Source organism: Lutra lutra, chromosome 10 (assembly GCF_902655055.1).
Source record: "Lutra lutra chromosome 10, mLutLut1.2, whole genome shotgun sequence".
In the NCBI taxonomy this organism is placed as follows: Eukaryota; Metazoa; Chordata; class Mammalia; order Carnivora; family Mustelidae; genus Lutra; species Lutra lutra.
Genome location: NC_062287.1, coordinates 104,897,984 through 104,913,669, shown reverse-complemented (window position 1 = coordinate 104,913,669; position 15,686 = coordinate 104,897,984). Strand labels below are relative to the sequence as shown.

The 15,686-nt window shown below is 49.1% G+C and overlaps 1 long non-coding RNA gene across 1 annotated transcript; it reads right to left on the bottom strand.

Annotated features, from left to right (window-relative positions):
* Positions 1-12,235: 12,235 nt before the first annotated feature.
* On the bottom strand, positions 12,236-15,120 carry LOC125078309 (uncharacterized). The gene is made up of 3 exons (XR_007120855.1): positions 14,995-15,120; positions 12,585-12,803; positions 12,236-12,350 (listed from the first exon to the last, which is right to left on the bottom strand). It is a non-coding gene; the product is annotated as an uncharacterized LOC125078309 (long non-coding RNA).
* Between the last annotated feature and the right edge of the window lie 566 nt (positions 15,121-15,686).

The following is a 15,686-nucleotide window of genomic DNA, read 5'->3' as shown; positions in this document are numbered from 1 at the left end:
CTCCCACAGGGAGAGAAATGAGCTGGTTGTGAGGACCAAGGAATGCATGTGAATTGGGGTTTAGGGCACCTGGACCCAGTTTGGGATTATCTGGGGCCCCTACTGGCAGGATTTCAGCCCTCATTCCCTCTGTAAACTGCTGCTCTCCCTTCCTTCTTGTTCGTCCTGCTATGAGATACAGGAATAGGTCATTCGGGCAAATAGCCTGTAAGTGGGGGCTAAACCACCCAGGGATTAAAAGGCCAGCCACCACTAGGATGTGCTGAGGTCCTGTGCAAGAAGCAATTTGTAAAAGAAGGAAAAGAAGAAGAAGGAGGAGGAGGAGGAGGAGAAGAAAAAAGAAAAAGAAGAAGAAGAAGCAAGTTGTTCCCAAAGAGCGGAGCCTACAAGTCCATACCTTTTACCTGAGCAAGCGCACTTTGCAGTGTCAACAAACCCATACAGTATGGGGGTAGTCATGGGGTGGAGATGCTGAAGGAGGCAATGGTGAGGGTGGTTTGGGTGAAGGTGATAGGGAGGAAAAGGAGGACTGATGACTTCCAAGGGGAAGTACTAGGAGGCTTTTCTATTCTTGCCTCATCCTCCATTCACGTGGGTATCACCAGCATTTTGACTGTAATTCCCAGAGGATTGGGGGATCCTTGCATCTCATTAAACCAGCCTGTTTGTAAGTGTCTGCTCCCTGATGGGTATTGTAGTAACTAGTTTTTCTCCTTGGGGCACTGGGGAACTACAGGAGTGTAAACAGATATCTCAGGGGAAAGATTGCGTGCTTACTGACTAGGGCAACTCATCTGCACTTTCCGGACACAAATAACAATAGAAGAGAATCTGTCCTCTTGAGGAAGTTCATCCATACACCCATTCACCCGGCGACTCATTCCCCCAACTGCCTCTTCACCCGTCCATCTTGCCATTCACCTACTCGTCCACTCACCCACTCTTCCACCAGTCTATCCATTATCACCTACCTACCCACCCATCCATCCACCCGTCCATCCACCCATCCATCCACCCATCCATCCATCCATCCATCCATCCATCCAACCACCCGCTCCTCTATCCACCCACACAATCCATCTACTCATCTATCCTTCTACCCGTCCACCCATCCACACATCTGTCCATCAGCTCTTTCCTACATCCTCCCATCCATTTATCCAACTATGTCCTAAATCAGGTCTTTTTGGTTCCTCCTTCTAACTGTTGGAAACTACCCACTTCTATCCATTTCTACCAGTACCACCCAATCTGGGACATGTTTGTCCCTCTTCAGGGCAGCTGCAACAGGTTCCTCTCTGCTCTGACTGCTCATCTATTTTCTATCCAATAAATAGAGTGACCTTTTATAAATGGACAACAGACTATGTCAGGTCATTTCTTAAAATCTTGCTGTGGTTTCCTATTGCTCTTAAAACATATACCCCCCCCCTTTTTTTGGAGTTTACAGTAAAATGTATAGCTTGCGGAAGATGCAGAACATTTCCAATTCCTGGTGTGCTCAATACCCACCCACACCTCCCAGAAGTAATCACTATTTGGACCTCTATGTCATAGATTGGTTTTGTCTGTTCCTGAATTCTTACAAATGGAATCATTTTTAAAGGGACTTAGTTATGGGGTGCCTGGGTGGCTCGGTCAATTAAGTAAGCAACTGCCTTTGGCTTGGGTCATGATCCCAGGGTCCTGGGATCAAGCCCCGCATTAGGCTCCCTGCTCAGCAGGGAGCTGGCTTCTCCCCAACCTGCCTGTCCCCCTGCTTATGCTTACTCTCTCCCTCTCTCTATCTCTCTCTCTGTCTGTGTCAAGTAAATAAAAAATAATCTTAAAAAAAAAACTTTATTTATTTGAGAGAGAGTGAAAGATTTCAGGGGGGAGGGCAGAGGGAGAGAGAATTTCAACCAGACACCAAGCTGAGCCTAGAGCTGGATAGGGGCTTGGTCTCACTAACCTGAGATCCCAAGCCAAAAACAAGAGTCAGGTGCTCAACCAACTGCACCAGCCAGGCGCCTCCCTACAAATGGAATCATATACTGATGGTCCTCAGCTTACCATGGTTCAATTTAAGATTATTCAACTTTATGATAGTGCAAAAGCAATACACAGTCAGTAGAAACCATACTTCAAGTCTCCAATTTTGATCTTTTCCTAAGCTACTGACATGCAGTGCGACACTCTCTTGTGATGCTGGGGACTATTCGATAAATTACATGAGGAAGGCAACAGTTTACTACAAAATAGGCTTTGCGTGAGAGGATTTTCCCCAACTGGGAGCTAATGTAAGTGTTAACGATATTTTCAGTTTATGTTGGGTTTATTGGGCATAACCCCGCCTTAAGTCAAGGAAGATTGGTAGTACATACTCCTTTCTGTCTGGCTTCTTCTGCTCAACATTAAGTCTGTGAGATTAATCCATGTTATTGTGAATCAGTAGCTCATTCTTTTTTTATTACGGTGTAATATTTCATTGGGTAACTATCCTATGATTTTTTTGTCTCTTCTGCAATTGATGGATATGTGGTCTCTTCCAGTTTGGGATTCTAAGGAATAAGGCTGCTAAGAATATTCTTGTACAAGTCTTTTGGTGGACATGATGCTTATTTTTCTTGGACAGTGTGATGGGTTGAATTATGGCCCTCCAGTGACATCACATCCTAATTCCCAGAGGCTGTGAATGAGTTAGATTACACGGCAAAGGGGGAATTAAGGCAGAGGATGGAATTAGGTTTGCTAATCAGCTGACCTTGAGATGGGGAGATGATCCTGGATTATCTGGATGGGTCTACTGTTAATTATAAGGGTGTCCTTGTAAGTAGAAAAGGAAAGTCCAATGAGTGAAGCAGAGAGATGGCAGCAAGAGAAAGACTTGAAGAGCCATTGCTGGCTTTGAAGATGAATCAAGGAATTCGGATGGCCTCTAAGAGCTGGGAAAGGCAAGGAAATGGATCTTCATCCCCCTGGAGCCTCCAGCCCTGCTGGCACCTTGATTTTAGCCCAGTGAGGCCCATTTTGGACTTCTGACATTCAGAACTATAAGATAGTAGATTTGTTTTTGCTTTAACCCACCATATTTGTGGCAATGTGCTATCACAGCAATAGGAAATTCTTACGGGCAGTTGCGTAGGTGTGGAATTGCTAGGTTCTAGGATGGGCTAACAACTCAAATTCCTCTCACGGTCCCCACCACCCAGCACGTCTGGTCCTGCCAGCAGGTGCACCCCCGTCTCAAGCCACTCTCTGCTCTGTCCTCCACTCTCCGGGCCACATGAGCTACACCAGCCACGCTGCTCCCCAGAGGTCTCTCTGCAAGTGCCCGTCCCACTGCTGGGTGCACCCCTGCCCTACTCCTTAGATGCCAGTGCCCAGAATACATCCTCGAGGAGGGAGATCAGTTTCCTTAATTGATGTGTTCTTTTGCCCTGGCACGTTCCTTTAAGTAATCAAGTCTTGCCACCTCCTCCCCCCAACCCAAACCTCGGTGTGGGCAGACTCTGGGTCACCGCGGTGTCCAGAGCACCTACCTGGTGCATAGTAGGCCCACAGCAACCACCTGCTGAGTGTTGAATGAACACTTTCTATTTGAGAGGCAGGGAGAGTAGGTGCAGGGAGGAAGTCAGAGAGGAGGAGGAGGGGAGAGGCAAGAAGACAGAAGGAAAGAGAGCAGATGAGACCGAGAGAGAGAGGCGTACACCTCGGAGACCACCGGCCCATGTTCAGCCCTCTGCTATGGTCCGGTTGCCAGTAACCCCAGGGCAAGAAGACTCCTGAAACACTTTTCATGCGGATCAGACCCCCAGGAGGGAAATGATCTCTTTGTGAGAAAGGACCTGTATCCCTTTACAGACAAGACAGCTCGATGATGCCTTCCCAGGGACCTGTGACTCATGCTCACTGCCTTGGAAACAGTCGGCCTGGCCCCTGAGGCAGGAGGGATTTATAAGTAGGTGAGGTGACCAAGACTCAGAGAAGAAGAAGGACGGTGACTTGCCCAAGCCTCCCCTCCCCCACACGTTAGAATCAGAGCTGAGATCCAAAATGGGTTGGTGGTGGGGTGGGGTGGGGTGGCCAGATTTAGCAAATAGAAAAACCAGATACCCAATTACATTTGAATTTCAGGTGAGCAACAAATAATTTTTTTTTAAGACAAGTATGCCACAAATATCGCACGGACATATACAGAATTACTGCCTTTTATCTGAAACGCAAATTAACCAGGCATCCTGTATTTTATCTGGCAATCCTAGGTGGGGGTCAGGGTTAGGGCAGGGCTGAGGGTGAGGTGGGGATTAATTTCTCCTCCAACACCAAGCAGGCCTTTCCGGGCACCCGCGTCCCCATGCTGTTCAGAACACACAGCCTGCTCGTCCCCTGGATACCCTCTGACCTCTTTGGCCTCCTTGAATCAGCTTCTGTGGCCTCTGAGTGGACTCCAGCCTTCTGACAGGTCACTGGTCCTTAGCTCGCCGCATCAGCCCAGGCTGCTGCCCAGTTACAGCACAATCTCTGTGGGGTGAGACTTGACATCAGGAGTTTTGAAAGCTCTCTGGTCAATCCCAGCCTGTACCCGAATTTGAGAACCACAGTGTTAGTAGGACCCCCATTTGTTCAGCCTGGGGTCTCCTGGAAGAGACCTGGGGACCTCTCAGGTCTCCACTGCTCCCTTTTGCAAGATGCTCTGTACCAGCCACTTCTGCCCTCCCTCCTCTCAGCCCTTCCTGGTCGATTGTGAAGAGTTTCGGTTTCTGAGAAAGAAGGTTTCTGTCTCTTCCCAGGCTCATCAGGAAAGCAGGGGTAGGAGCCCCCCGTCCCGCCCCATTTGGGATCCCTGTTCCCCTGATGTGCTGCCCATAGGTGATGGGGATTGGAGTACTCAGGGGGTGCCATTTGGGGTCCCAAGCTAAAGGTCAGGCAGAAAGCAGGGTGTCTTTTGAGCTGATTTTTTGTTCTTGGAGCCTGATCCTTGAGTTGGGGTTGGATCCATTGGCTCTTGGTCTCTGTACCCCCCACATCTCTCCCCCATGGCACACAGTGTGCTTGTGACTATCAGTGTCTACCCTTCCCACTAGACCCGACCCAAGGAGGGTAGAGGACCCGTCTGTGTCCTCACAGTTTGGCTGCTGGCCAGACCAGGGTCTCAATTCATATTGAGGTAATTGGTAGATGAACCCTTAGCAATCATGAACTCCAACCCCCACCCTTGTATAGACAAAGAAACAAAGGCATGGAGAGGGTAGGGGACCTGCCCTAGTTGGGCTCTAATTTCCATTTCAGGGCCCCAACCACTTGGTACCACTAGGATCCCCCAACCCCCATCCCTCCTGCCCCACCCCCCTCAGCCTGCTGTGGGAGACACTGGAAGTCCCTCTAGCCAGACAGACTTCTGGACTAAGAAGCCGGGCAGGGTGAGCGGTGAGCCGGGACTTCTATTTTGACAGGCCTGCCCGCGTGGACTTTGCCCTCTCTCCTGCCTCCTCTGGGAAAGTACTCATTGGCTCACGAGCTCCATGCTTCTCCCAGGCCAGTCCTGAAGCAGGAAGGTCAGCAAGCAGGCTTTGGGGCCAAGAAAGCTGGCTCTAAAGTCCAACCCTGCTCCCGCTTTTCTGGCTGTTGAGACCCTCTTTGAGACTCAAGTTTCCTAGTCAGGAAAATGGGTCTAATCGAACTGCCCTGGGGAGGCAGCTATAAGGATTCCAGGCCCGGTGCGCTCGGCACATAGTAGGTGCTCAACCAAGAGGCTTTCCCTTTGCACCAGGCTTTCGGAGACAAACGTGAACAGAGTTAGCAGAAACTGCGTACTGGTCCTGAGATCAGACAGACTGATGTCACGCATCCCCTCCTGAGGTGTGAGTCAGAAGGTGACCTCTTTGGTAAATTTACGTCTGACAGCGGCTTCCTAATGGGCTCCAAAGTCGCTTTCAGAGACTTCCCTGCCTTTTGAAGTCAGTGTCCAGAGGGTAGGCAAGCTTCTGCTCTGTAGGGCACTGGAGGCAGGTTTGCCATGGTTCTCCCTGGGAGAGAGAACCTGGGGACAGAACCAGCCAGGCTACAGCCTCTGGGGCCCATTGAGGAAACTGCTGGGCTGGCTTTGGATCGCAGACCCCCTCTCCTTCTTAGTTTTTAAAACAACTTTTTAAGGGCACCTGGGTGGTTAAAGCATCCCACTCTCAATTTCAGCTCGGGTCATGATCTCAGGGTCGTGAGATTGAGCCCACCCTGGGGCTGGGCATGAAGTCCGCTTCTGAAGATTCTCTTTCTCCCTCTTCCTCTGCCCTTCCCCGCCTTTCTTTCTGTTTCTCCCTCTCTCAAAAAACAAAAACAAAAACCCCCCCCATTATTTGTGTATAGCCAACACACAACACAATGTTACATTAGTTTCAGGTGTGCAACATAGTGATTTCGCAAGTGTATACTTTACGCTGTGCTCACCCCAAGTGTAGCTGCCATCTGTCATCTGTCACCATCCAATGCTGTGACAATATCACTATGTTCCCTATGCTGTGCCTTCTAGTGCCATCACTTATTCAGTCCGTAACCGCAAGCCCGTGTTTCCCCCTCCCTCTCACCCATTTTGCCCATCCTCTCCAGCCCTTCTGAGCCATTAAAAAAAATTGTGTGCGTGCATGCTAAAATGTACATAACATAAAATTGACGATTTTAACCATTTTAAGTGTACAGTTCCAGGGCACTGAGTGGATTCACATTGCCATGCAATCATTTCAAGAATTTTCTCGTCATCCCATCCTGAAACGTTATAACCATTAAGCCCCAAGTCACCATTCAACCACCATTCTGCTTTCTGTCTCTATGAATTTAACTGCTTTAGGGACCTCCTACCAGTAGACTCATAAAATATTCGTCTTTTTTGTGACTGGTTCATTTCACTTAGCATAATGTCTTCAAGGTCATACCTATTTTTTAAAGGTTTTTTTTTTGTTTTGTTTTATTTTTGTTTGTTTGTTTTTTAATTTAATTTTATTTTTTTATGTGACAGAGAGATCACAAGTAGGCAGAGAGGCAGGCAGAGAGAGAGGGGAAAGCAGGCTCCCTGCTGAGCAGAGAGCCCGATGTGGGGCTCAATCCCAGGACCCTGAGATCATGACCTGAGCCGAAGGCAGTGGCTTAACCCACTGAGCCACCCAGGCGCCCCTATTTTTGTTTTTTTAGCGAGTGGTGGACAGGGGCAGAGAGAAAGAGAAAAATCTTAAACAAAGTCCACAGCCAGTGAGAAGCCCGACATGGGGCTCGATCTCACAACCCTGAGATCATGACCTGAGCCAAAATCAAGAGCTTCACTGACTGGGCCACCCACGTGCCCCAAGGTCATCCTTATGTAGCAGGTGTCAAAACCACATCTTGGGGCACCTGGCTGGCTCAGTTGGTAGAGCACGCAGCTCTTGATCTAGGGGTCCTGAGTTTGACCCCCACATTGGGTGTAGAGATTGCTTAAATACATAAACTTTAAAAGAAAAAGAACTGCATCTCTTTTTAAGGCTGAGTAATTTTCCATTGCATTTATAAGCCACATTTCATCCGTCAGTGGGCATTAGGTTGTTTCTACATTTTGGCAATAATGAGAAGTATATAACATGGGTGTACCAATATTTAGTCAAGTCTCTGCTTACAGCTCTTTGGGGTATGTATTTATGGTAAAAGAGAAACCGAGGCATGTTAAAAATATTAAGAGTTTGAGCAAAAATTGATTTGAATCAGGCAGCATCCAATCTAGCAGATAGAAAGGAGCCTGAGGAGCTGCCCAAAATGAAAGACTTCTGGGGCACCGGGATGACTTAGTGGGTTAAGCATCTGCCTTCAGCTCAGGTCATGATCTCAGGGTCCTGGGATCGAGCCCTGCATCGGGCTTTCTGCTCAGTAGGGAGCCTGCTTCTCTCTCTGCCTCTGCCTGCCACTTTGCCTGTTTGTGCACTCTCTCTGTGTCAAATAAGTAAATAAGATCTTAAAAAATATATGAAAGACGTTTATAGGCAGAAGGGAGCGAACAAGGAAAAGTGGATTGGTTACTGCTAAGTTCCTTTCCTCTAGGGGATGGCCGGGGGCTATCAGGCAGATTCCTAACGAGGGCTGGCCAGGTGAGTCCTTTTTTTCCCCCCTTAATTTAACTTAAGTTAGTGGACATCCAGTGCAGCCCTGGTTTCAGAAGCAGAATCCAGTGATTCATCACCCATCAGGTGATTCCTGATTTCCTGGCCTAAGATTTTATTTCTGGGAGAGCCAAAACCGTCAAGAAGCAAAGCCTCGGTTTGGTGGTTGGGGCTTAGCATAAGCTATTCCATTTGGGGCCTTTTGTCTTGTTTTTAATATTCAAAAGTGGCATTGCTGAATCCTGTGATAATTTCATGTTTAGTTTTTTTAAGGTTTATTTATTTATTTGACAGAGAAGAGAAGTAGAGAGAGTAAGCAGGGGGAACTGCGGAGGGAGAGGGAGAAGCAGGCTTTCCTTGGAGCAGAGACCCCAACGCAGGGCTCAATCCCAGGACCCTGGCTGGGCTCATGACCTGAGTAGAAGGTCAAGGAAACCACCATTATGACCTTCTGTCACCACGGATAATGTAACCTGTTCTAGAACTTCAAAGAAATGAAACCACAGAGTATGTTTATTTTTGTGATTGGTTTCTTTCATTCATTGTTAGATCTGTGAGTTGCAGCCATGGCATTCCAGGAAGCAGTGGTTCACTCTTTTTCATTGCTGTGTAGTATTCCATGGCAGAAAGATGCCAAATCTATGAGGCTCAGTCAAATGAAATTGCTAATCTCTAACCTTTCTATGTACGAAAAAGGCCATTTCACAAGGCTCAACCTAATATTTATTCATTCTATGGTTGATAAATATTTGCTGCTGTGAACATTTGGGTATACATCTTGGTGAGCCTACACACACACCCATTGCCATTGAGTGCATTCCTGGGGACAGATAGCTGGTTTATAGGATATGTGTTTTTTAGGTTTGGTCAGTTCTTCCTGTTTTGCAAATGATTTTGCCAATTTACACCCTCATTCATGGAGTGTGAGAGTTCCGGTTGCTCCACATCCTTGCCAGCATTTGGTATGGTCAACTCCTTTCAGTTTTAACTAATTTTCCAGCCCCCTTTTGAGGAATGGGTCTCTAATTTGTTCCCTTCCCCCAACCACTGCAGTGGCTCCCTTGGTCAGAGCCGATTGCTCTGGCCTGGCCTCCAGTCTGACGGCAGCTGTGTATGGGCTGAACAGGTCAGCTCACCCCCTGGAGGGAGCTGGTCTAAGCTCCACCCCACTGAGCTGCTCCATAGTGAGTGTGTGGTGTTGGGAGTCCTGAGAAATAGATATTCAGTCATCCAGATGACCAGAATATGTTTCTCATAGATGTTTGTTCTTCATCCGCTGTTCCTGGCTCACAGCTCTCAAAACCTTTGGAATTTCCTGAGCAAAAGAGCCTTGGGAGCATCTTTTGTTGTAATATTTGGCCTCTTGTCCTTAGTTCCTGAAATCCCTTCAGAGACATAAAGGTGAAATGGATGTCTTGTTATTCGTAACAAGCCCATTTCAACCATACCTGTGTTTATGTTAATGAGATGACTTTCAGAAAGCCCCTAAGGGCAACCATACCCACCCCCTAATTTCCAGGGAGAGGAGAGGGGCTGGAGGTCAAATCCATCATCAGTAACCATCAAGTTCATCAATCACGCCTACGTAAAGAAGCCTCCATAAAAACCCAAAATCGGAGTTTGAAGAGCTTCAAGTTTGGGGAACCAGAATGCTTCCAGGGTGCCATGACACTGGGCCCCAAATTCCACAAGGACAGAACTTGCCCTATGTGTCACTTCATCTGACTTCTGATTTGCATCTTTCACATCCTTTGTAATGAACGGATAATCTAGAGAGCATATAGGTTTCCTGAGTTCTGTGAGCCACTCTAGCAAACTCACGGAACCCAATGAGGGGGGCATTGTGGGAACCTCTGATACATAGCCCGTTGGTCAGAAGCACAGGGAGCACCTTGGACTTGGAGTTGGCACCCACAGGGGAGCCTAGTCTTCTGGGACTGAGCCCTTCCTCCATGGAATCTGATGCTCCCTCCAGGTCGACCGTGTTAGAACTGAGTGGAACTCCTGAATACCCCGCTTGGTGTAGAATTGCTTGTTGATGTGAGGAACACCCCTCGCCCTTCCCCCACACATTCAAATTGGGCCCAGGAACTCGAAGTTGTGTGGGGTCAAGATCACCTAGTCAAAGCCCGTCTTCCGGGCATCTACAAGCAGGGAGGAGGTGACATATCACATATGGAGACTGTTGCGGTGACCCAGAGCCTGCCCAGGGGTGTGCTCCGGGGTCTGGGGAATTGAGTGGCTGACATAGTTCCCACCTGTGCACTTAGCCAGCCGTGTCTGTAGGTTATCCAAGCACGGCAGCTGGAAAGCGTTTGGCTTCCACGTATGTAATGTTTTCCAAATGCATGTGGATGCCATCATGATTAATAACGTTCAAATTCACTAAAAGCTTTTCTGAATTTGTAGTGGTCTTTTGTGTTCTATTTTCTCAGCCAGTGGATACATAAGAATACAGTCATTAGCAAACGGGGCGGGAACAGGTGAAATGGCAGATGGGTTAGTGTGTAGAAAACAGAAATGTTCACATGGACCCTGGGTGTAATCTCATGCTGCCGTGTTTTGGGGCGTCTCAAAATGGGATGGGGAGGGCATGGTGGAACGCTTGGCTCTTCCGTCTCCCTGGAGTCAGCCCTCCCTGAAAGACCCGTTGAATGGCTTGCGTTCCTCTTCTTTGTACCGGGGGAAATCCAGCATCCTTCTCTGTGTCTCCGAGCATCTCTGAGGGATGTCTGTGATCAGTCTCCTGTTACTGTTTCGTGGGGCTCTCTGCTCCCCTCCCCAGCTCCATCCCTGCTGATGCTGTTTGCCTGCATGGTGTCTCACCAGGACACAGCCCAGGCCCTTGTTGATGGGGCGATGGAGCAGGACCCCAAGAGCCAGACTGCAAGGGTTCAAGGTCCAGCTCTGCCATTGACAGGCTGGCTGACCTTGGGCGAGGTGTTCTCTCTCTCTGGCTTGGGCTTTCTCCCTATAAAACAGGGACAAGTGGGGCCTGTCCTCTCTGGGCTAACTGAAGATCTCAGGAGTTGATGCAGGTAAAGCCCCCAGGGCCTGGCAGTTGAGGGTACATGAGCCCTCATTTTTTTAAAAAAGATTTTATTGAATTACCTATCTATCTAAGAGAGAGAAAAGGAGAGGGAAAGATTCTCCAGCCGACTCTGCACTGAGTGCAAAGCCTGACATGAGGCTCGCTCCATCCCACGACCCTGAGGTCACGGCCTGAGGTTTCCCAGCCAACCGTGTCCTCTGGCTCAGGGCTGATGCTATTTCTCGGGCCCTGCTCACCAGCCCCCTCTCTGGACCTTCCTCCCAGTTCCACAGCCCCCCACCTGCCTCTCAACCACCAGGAGGCAAAGTTGATTCTGCAGAGTGTTTACATTTTGGCCTCAATTACTGTCAATATTTAAGACAATGATGCTCAAGGAGGCCAAGACAGCCCCTTAGGAGGAGTTTGGGAAATCCGGAAGGGCATTTCCTTTGTCATAGTGTGTGTGTGTGTGTGTGTGTGTGTGCGCGTGTAACCTGCTTATATAAAAACACAAAATAATTTTTGCATGCTTTTAATACACACAGACTTTTCCAGGAATGCAACTATCATGTACATGAAGAGAGAAGATTTTCCTTTGTTTGTTCGGAATTTTGCCAAGACCTGTTGCCCATTTCACATTAGCAACGACAACACAGCTCGTGGGGTCTGAGTCACCCCTGGAACCACCTGGGTCCGTCTGCCTTTGTGGCTGTGGTGTTCCCGGTGGCCCCACCTCTAGGAGCAAGCCTGGGGCCACGTCATCCCATCTCCCGCTGTAGACGGCTTGTGCATTTTCATCCTGAAATTATTTTATTATAAGTTACTCTCCTTTTATTTCTCCTTCATATTATGGTTAGAATATTACATTGATTTTTTTTTAAAAGCTTGTGTGATTATTTATGAATTTCATTTCAGCTTGGCGAAGGGCACATTACAAGATATTTTCATCCAAAGAGGGCTTGGGGCTGACTGGGTTGAGAGCCACTACCCAAGCGCCCCCCACCCCGGGCATAATTTAAGAAACCCACTTCGGAGCCCCTGCCAACCAGGAGTGATTTGTTCCTGAGACAAAGTTCTCCATTCCCCTGAATGTGGAGGCTGCTGTCGTTTATGCTTTTAAATGACTCTTTTTCCTTTTCTCTGTAAATGTTCAGAGGTAACGATCCCACTGAGGCTCTCCCTGCTCCTGGATCTGTCCTGAGAGAGTGGCCATAAGAGATCTTCCAAATATACGAAGGTGACAGTGTTACATCTCAACTTAAAACCTTTCTGTGGCCCCGGGTGCCCTGTGGCTCAAGTCTGAGCCCCTCAGCCTGGCCCGCAGAGCCCCCCGTGAGCCATGCACAAGGCACAGTCTTATCCCAGCTCCTCATTCTATCCCATTGGGTCACCAGCCTCTGCCTTTTCCCCCCCAAGTCTCCTCTGCCTGGATGTGCTGTCCCTACTGTCCATACCTCCACTTCTGGCTGTACCCAGGGACTTCCTATTCTTCTCCTCTTCAGTAGAGATTTAATTCTGAGGTTCCACCTCTAGACGATGTCTCTAAGGGATTGGCTTCCACCAGACCCTAGAGGTGAGCCGGGGGCTTGGGCGCCACAGCGGGAGAGCAACATGGTGGGTTTAAGAGAATCCCTAAAAGGACACTCCTCTTCTCCATCCAAGTTTGGAACCACCTGAGAGAGACAGACACACAGCAGCCAGACAGATAAAGATCAAAATATTTCTCTATGCATGTGACTTCAGATTTGTGGCCAAGGGGCTTCCTACCCTCTCAACTTTGAACGTGATATTCCCTCATGGAAACCACCCAGACCCTGGCTCAAAGTGGAGACGCAGGAGGCTCCCGACTGCCCAGCAGGAGCAGACCAGTAAGGGCTTCTAAAAGAGCTCCTCCCAGCCTGGGCCATCTGGTAAGTCACTTCTTTGCAAGGGAGGAGGAGGGCGAGGGGCCTGAGGGTTCCTGTAATTCAGGGAACACTTCTTCATAAGGACACATGGTGGGAGGGAGGGAAAGAGACTATGGCTCCAGACGACAGCGCTCAGGTCTTGTGAATGGTGTCCCAGATGGGGCGGGAGCTGGGAGATGTGGCTGAGGCCAGAGGAAACCGGCAGAGTAGCAGAGCAGAGCACATCTCTACCTTAAAATAACTTTTGAAAATCACCAAAGCTGTGTCGTATATTGTAGGAAGTTGGAGCGCACCGATGAGCAAACGTAAGAAAACACATCCCCTCTATTCCTACCATCTGTCTGTACCATCGACCACCTTAGCCTCTGTCCTCCCAGATCTTTTTATGCATATATAACTTTTTTTTCTTATCAAAACGAGATCATAGTGTCTGTGTTGCATTGCAATCAGCCTTTTGGTTTTTATCTGGACCTCTCCCTGCCAGGACGTTTTTATTTGTCTGTGCACAGCCGTATTCAAATGCCCTCACTGTCCCCTAACTGTCCTTTAGGCTGACTCGTGGGAGCAAGGGTGCAGTCAGGACCCTGTGGTCTGGAAGATCCCTTTCTTACGACAATGACACGGGAAGACTGGACCTCTTGCTTTGCAAAATGGGCCACCTTCAGGATTTGTCTCCTTCTTGCCCCTCTTATCTTTTTTTTTTTTTTTAAGATTTTATTTATTTATTTGACAGAATGAGACACAGCAAGAGAGGGAGCACAAGCTGGGGCAGAGGGAGAGGGAGAAGCAGGCTTCCCACCGAGCGGGAAGCCCCCAATCCCGCGACACTGGGATCATGACCTGAGCCAAATGGAGATGCTCAACGACTGAGCCACCCAGGTGCCCCTCCGCTCTTGTCTTGTTAAGTGAATTCCTTCTTGTCCTGTATTTCCAGTAGAATTGCTGGACTCAGATGATGGGGCCCAGATCGTGGGTGATGCTGGCCCTTCACGGTGCATCACACAGAAAACCCCCGACATGTGTGACGCTGAGTTGGGGTGACGATTTCTTACGGGGCTGGGCTAGAGTGCTTCCCTGCTTGAAGAATGCTTTGAGCTCCTTGTTCTCATTTCAAACGTGGAAACTGAATCCTGGAGCACTAGCCCTGGCAGTGAGGGCTGAGGTTAGGCTTACTGTGGGGCTCTGCGGGCCAGGCTGAGGGGTTCAGACTTGAGCCATGGGGCACCTGGGGCCACAGAGGGGTTTTAATTCGAGGTGTAACACTGTCACCTTCGTGTATTTGAAGCAGAGGGCTACTCCCTCTGGGGACCTCCCTTGGAGATTCTGCACAGCTCTGAGATGTAGGAATTACGATTCCATTTCAAAGAAACTAGGGTTTGTGGGGCTAAGCGGCCAGAGCGGGGACCTGATCCCTGCCTCTGGGTCCTTTCTCTTTCTCTAGGCTCTGCCTGCCTTTCTCCAACGGGAGAGGCCTGGGCATATCTGGCTCTGGAGCCCTCTGGGCCCAGTCTGTGGGTCAAGCCCAGGTCATGCTGCTGCCCCGAGGAGGCTTGGCCCCTGTCCTTGCCTTTTGGATGGACAGGCCTTCACTCTGGGCTGGGAGGCAGAGGGGACACAGAGATCTGGAGCCCAGAATGTGCCAGCTCAGCTGGGCTCAGATTTCCCTCTGGGAAGGAGGGAGTCTTTCTGCAGGTGGCAGAGGACAGAGGTGAGGCTCTGGGGCTCGGAAGGCAATCCTGGTTTTGCTGTCCTGCTGCTCCCTGGCCCTCCTTCCTGCTGGACCCTGCTTTGACTAGGGAGGAAACTGAGTCTCAGGTGTTTGGAAATTAGCTGGCCCTGGGACACAGCCAGATGTGGCAGAGTCAAGACTTGAATGCAGGGCCCTGCCTCCCAACCCAGCGAGGCTGCCATCACACCCCACTCCCCACAAACCATTCCAGTGGAGGTCCCCACTCACCAGCCAGTCCCCAGCCCAGTTAAAAGCAAGAGGAAGTAAAGAGAGCACTGGATAAGGAGTCTTAATCACTGTCCAGCCTGCTTTCCACTGTGCTGTTCATTCATTTGCCGGCATTTATCCTGGCCTGATGTGCACCAAGCTCGCACGAAATGCGGGCGATATGGAGACCAAAAAGTGTTTTGGAATCAGATGGAATTGCTTTCATACCTTAGCTCAGTGACTCATGCGCTGTGTAATCTTGGACAAGTCAGCTGACGTCTCTTAACCTCAGTCCCTTAGCCACCGAACAACAATAAGGCTCTCTGGCTGCTTGTTGCGAGAATGGGAAGCACGGAGAATACTTAATAATTAAGAGCTCACCCTTACGTTGTGTTTGCTACTATGTGTCAAGCACATGCTATACATTTTCCACAAGCTAACTTGCTTAATCTGTGTGACAGAGGTAGGTAGTATTGTTCTGACCCTCATTTTACAGATGGGGTACCCCAGACCCAGAGAAGTTTAGGGACTTGTTCAAGGTCACACAGCACATAAGTGGCAGAGCTGGGTTTCAAACCCAGTGGGCAGTCTGACTCCAAATGAACCTATGATTGTAATCATTGTGCTTCAACTGAGGCTTGGCCCCAACCTTCATAAACCCTAGATGCTATCACTGGGTCCCAGGAGGGTAACATTCTTCGTTTAGACACTCC